Consider the following 6,071-nt stretch of genomic DNA (forward strand, 5'->3'; position numbering starts at 1 on the left):
TCTTTTTTTGACGTCTGTGGATCCCCGAGGAATTAGTGAGAGGACTTTGCAGGTGCTGTTTGTAAACACATCTTTACTCTACAGTTAAAGAACTTTTTGTAAACAACAGCAAGGACAGCTTTATGTTAGAAAGTGCTTTCATACATGAAAAACGGTAAACTTGTCAGTCAATCTTCATGATTGGTATATGCATTTATTTTCTGTTTCAAGATAGCCACTGTTTGACGCTAACTGTAAAGAATAAAAACGGCCAGTTAAAGTACAGTCTGGACTGGTCAATGCTGAAGATTGCCCTCGTTCTGGAAGATTTGTGAGTTATAGTTACTGAAATCCTGGATGCACACCTTGACAGACTGCTGTATGTGCAGGTGTCTCAGTAAAAGAGTTTCAGATACGAAATACCCGATACACGACTATACAGCCTGCTATGTGTAGTCAAACATTTTTATTTTACTAGAGACTGATGATATATAAACAGAAACGTCAGACATTTCCATAGAGTGCGATTTACGCTGCAGTTCATTTCTGAATATGACCCAGGGTATCTTCTAATTAAGTATCAGGTGAAATATCCACGGTTCATTCTATTGTATTAAAGTAAGAAACAGTATAGTCAACAAAATACAGAAAACGCTCCTGTGTAACAAGAATGCTTAAAATGGTTTGAATGAATTTTAAATTGTTCAGGGTCCAAAAGTCCAAGTAGAGATTCCAAAAAATAATATTGTAAATGACACCTACTGCTCATAAACAGTTGCTCTTCTCTTATGTATTTGTTGCATGACAATGCCACATGGAACCTAGTGACTCATTTATTGCCAGAAGCGAAGGTTACCAAGCTACCCAATTCATCTTACCTATTAGTATGCAAGTTTTTTTTTTTACATTTTTCAAAACTTGAAATAAAATAAAATTGAAATAAAACCCTCCAAAATCGCTTCTCAAGCTACGAATGACAGTTGAACATTAAATCAATCATTCAAAAAGTAGATGAAACGTTTGAAATATGCATTCTTGTGAAGAGTTGACATTTTGAAACTTTTTACATATTACAATTCATGTTAATATTGAATAACACTCATATAAGACTTACAACAACCTACACATTTTATGTGTTTGCTTTTCAAGCAAAACGAATTAATCATTTTTTCTATTACTTTCCATTATCAAAAAAATGTTCTTGCGTTACAATGAGGGAAAAAGTGAGCATCGTCTCCAGTGGCCTTGAATTAAGATGAAATAACCTTGGTAGATAGGCACCCAAGCAACATTTTGTAATAGGAGGCCACGCAAGGCTCGTTTGTAAGAAAGATGTAACATGCATGTTGTACCACGGAAAAGTGGATTCGATTCGACAATCTGTCTCATGGTATTGAACATTTGTGCCAAGTTACATCAAAATCCCTCTGTGCAGGAAGACAAAGTCATTATTGTATCTGACCTTTAGCCTCTAAGTGTGACCTTGACCTCAGACATAGGGACCTGGTTCTTGTGCATGACACTCCGTCTCATGGTGGTGAACATTTGTACCAAGTAATATTAAAATCCTTTTAAGGGTTGTAGAGCTCTTTAAACAGGAAAAAAAACCGTATTGACCTTTGACCTCCAATTGTTACCTTGACCTTTGAGCAAGGATTCCGTGTTTTGCGTATGACATGTTATCTCATCATGGAAAACATGTGTGCCAAGTAATGTTAAAATCCCTTTATGGATGGCAGAGTTATGGAGCGGACAGGAAAAAATCCTGTTGACTTTTGACACCCAATTGTGACCTTGACCTTTGAGCCAGGTGTCTGTGATTTGCGCATGACACGTCGTCACATCATGGGACACAATTTGTGCTAAGTGATGTTAAAATCCCTTAATGAATGAGAGTTATGGACCGGACACGAAACTAACCCTGTTCATGCCATGATAACATTTGACTGCCAAGTGTGACCTTGACCTTGACCTTTGAGCTAGCTATCTGAAAATTGTGCATGACACAGTGTCTGATTATGAGGTACATTTGTGCAAAGTAATATTAAAGTCTCTTTATGGATGGCAGAGTTGTGGACCCGGACAGGAAAAAGGCCCTGTTGACATTTGGCCTCCAATTGTGACATTGACCTTTGAGCTAGAGATCCAGGTTTTGTGCATGACACGTTGTCTCATCATAGGGAACATTTGTGCCAAGTAATATAAAAATCCCTTCATGGATGACAGAGTTACGGACCGGACACGAAATTGCGGATGGACAGAATGACGGACGGAAAAGCGCATTCCTATAGTCCTCGAAACTGGTTTTCAACTAGTAGGGGACTAAAAAACACTAGAAGCTATGTTTTTGTTTGAAAATTCTCGATAGGAGATTGCATAGGGAACATCCCTGTAAAAACATTGCAAATCGAGACTGCTTTTTTTGCGACAAATTAAAATATTGTGCACTTTTTGACATATTGCCTTCTATCTATGTACCATATTTCATAAAAATATCTGGCATTTTTCAAGTAATTTTTGCCATATTAAATTTTCAACAACAACTGTTAAAGTCGCCTACTGGATAATGCTTTTTGATTTTTAACAAGAAAGATAACCACTTTATTTCTGAAGAGAATTCGAAAGATCCGTAAACGTATTTCGTATTCGCACCATTACTTCACGTATATCATGAAACAATATACTAGTATTTAATGTATGTAGATTCTTCCGCGTTCAAAATTTATGATTTATTAAGTGCATACACTTGTCGAAAGAAAATATAATACGATAATTTTACAGTCTAAGGTGGTTTCAAGCCGAATTATTACAGAAACTAAAGAAAGAGACATAATTCTCTGGAGGGTTGCCTCGAACAGAACTGTTTACAATTTTACACTGTGGAAATAGACCCCAAACAGCCCCAATGTACCAAACGTTTTGCCTCATAAAGCACATATATTCGCATATCCGTGAGTGAACCACACAATAAGGATCAGAAGTCATTAGTAATAGCTGAAGTATTACAGATACGAAAAAAAACTAGAAATAAGAGAGGGGATCCGAGCAAATTGTGCCTACGCATCACAGAAACATTAAAATACCCGAAACTGTGTAAGTGGGAGTACTGAAAACACCCAAGACGAAATGTTCATGATGAAAAACTAAACAGTACGTACCACTAACACAATATAAAAGTCGAACTGAACGAACTGAAAAAAATACAACAGTGGTGATTGACAATGACAATGACAAATGTTTAATTGATGTAGTGGCCAATGCACGGGAGACTTTTTATGGCCGTCACACGGCACAAACAACGCTACTGTGATAATAAAACAGAACAAGAGCTACCGGCGGACTGACTATTCAACAGCCTTGTCACTGAATGAACACTAAAGTAAAAAAAGGGCATAATTTTTGGCAGAGTTATGGAACCTGTACAATGCATATCAGTTTATCGCAGTGGATAAATGTGTAAAGTTTCAATCCAATCGCATTAGTAGGTACTTAAATCCTATTACAGACAAAACTTAGTTTGTAAAAGTGCAAAGTATAGTTATTGAACCTGTACACTACGTGTCAAATCATCGAACTGAACAAATATGTGCAGCTTTAATCCGTTCCCATCAGCGGTTACTGAGATATCAGCTTATATACAAAGACTTAACCGGGGCATAATTTTGTAAAAAGTAAAATAGAGTTGTGGAACCTGTACTTTGCAGGTCAGTTTATCACATTAAATTTGTGCATGAAGTTTTAGTTGATTCACGCAAGTGGTAACTGAGATACTAGCTTTGAACAGTCGAGCTAAAAAGTGATATTTCCACTGGTCGTTCAAACACGACAAAATGAAAATTTTGCAGGTTTTGTTAAACTGAGTCTATTCATGGAGGTATGGGGAATACCGTCTCCGCCCTGTAGCCCCGAGCTGAGCAGAACTTATTTATTTTCACATATTACAAGTACCAAAAAACAACTTAGAGATATCCGCAGATGTGTTCATGTACCGATTCTCGGTACACACAGAACCTAGATCTTAACATACACTACAATCCAACGTCATAGGAAAGTGTATATAAAATTTTTACACGCCAAGTGGACCCCTTACACTCGCAACGACAACATATACACTCTGCTAGTAAACATTTCGTTTTACAAACTTGTTGTAAAAAAGCCTTAAGAGCCATAAAGGTGTGTACTCAGACAGAAGATCAAGAAAAACGTCTTTAAGGGTCCAGCGAAACAGGACAGAAGACAGATATCAGCTCAGTCCCGATAGGATTCGAGAGCAATCTGACTAAAGTACATCTCCTATTACGCTACGCTTAGGATCTGAGAACGAGCTATCGCTAGCCAATCAGAGCTTAACTTACAACATTTTGCAAATCTACAGTTAGCCTCGATTTTTGATATTTACAATTCTTATGTCATAATGTGTCAGATAGCCGGTTAGCTCAGTCGGTAGGCCACTTGCTCTGTAAGCGAGGGGTCCCCGGTTTGAGCCCTGGATTGGCTGCACATTTTTCTTACTCTTTGACATTCGAATAAGTTGTCTGATTGGTTCAAATAAAAATAGATTTGTGAAAATAAAAATAGCTATATTGGAAATCCAAAATATTCAGAAGACGAATGTGAATGGGTCATTTTCAGATCTTCGTTTAGAAGATCAAGTACTTTAGTCAGATTGGATTCGAGAGCTGCCTATCGAGTTCTCCGTCTGTTCCGTCAGGTCAGTCACAATAAAAGATGAAAACGTTGCTTCCAGCTGATTTTAACACCAGATATGTGACTTATCTTTAAACGGTTCTAGAAACAGACCCGATGACATGCATATGTTCACTTCATGTTGATGATGTATATCAAGTTTCTTCTCATTTTATTTGGTTCCACCTGTAGGACAGCAGCACCAAGAAAGTGAAACGGACGTGTCACCCTTCTATTCGCTCCTAACTAGCTCAGGATTGTCATACTTGGTGACAAATGTCAGTTATGGGTTTCACTAATAATGTTCAATGATATGGTTCCATTACTATCACAGATATAATCTAAAAATATAAAACAACAAATGGTAAATATAACCAGAAATAACAAACATCATTTGACAGATGACAGCTGTCAAAAATGTAAACAAACAAGCATTACAATAGGTGTGTGGTTATATTTTGCAAAGTATTATTGTGCGTTTTATTCGAACTGGCGGGGTGGATTTTATCTCTGAATTATGCAAATATTGGTGATCTCAAAAACGAGCAAAATAGGCAGAGCAATATAATTGTTTAATCCCGTCACTAACGACTAAAATTCAACGCTACATTCGTTACAATGTAATGTAGATGATCACTGAAGAAGTAAACAGGCTGCATCCTGCACAATAATGCTGAAGACCGTCGCGAAACTCCGCCCGCCAGGTCGGTTAAAACGGACAATACAAACATAAACTTTTTTAAAAAAATTAACCTTTTCAGTGACCAGATCGTAATTGAACAGCCACCAGGATATCTTTGCAAAACCAGAACTATGGCACACTTCACTTCAATTTCTAAGAGATAATCTATTCTCTTTGGACTATATATAAATATTGGAGAGATTTGGCAAAATTACGGAACACCAGACAGTGCATTAACGGAGAAAATAAAATAAAACAACCAAAACATTAAAGGATTTACAGATACCGCTATTTTACCCTACGACAGTTCAAACAAGGGTAGGTACGTACGTTACGCGCACACGCTGCATGGACGTTTACATCGATTTTCACCACTTCGAACTCTGGTAAGTCATTTTCTTTATCATTTATACCATCTTCTGTGAAACAACTTAGCCTACCGTAAGGAATGTTTCTGACGTTCAGATAACGAACTATGCACTAGTTTCGAGATTACCCCTGCACAGTGAAGCAGAAAATATCAGTGTATCTATTCATCTTCTTTTCAGCCTGTGTAGTGAAAAAAACCAATTTTGACACGAAAAGGTGGAGAAATGTTATAGTAACATCAACTGTCAAAATCCTGACATTTCTCACATATGAGGTTTTTTTTAGATGAGACTTGATCGCCAATGTCGTTACACGCTTTCTAGGATCTGTGTCCTCTCAGATGACATACAATTAT

Source organism: Mercenaria mercenaria, chromosome 2 (genome assembly GCF_021730395.1).
Source record: "Mercenaria mercenaria strain notata chromosome 2, MADL_Memer_1, whole genome shotgun sequence".
Lineage (NCBI taxonomy): Eukaryota > Metazoa > Mollusca > Bivalvia > Venerida > Veneridae > Mercenaria > Mercenaria mercenaria.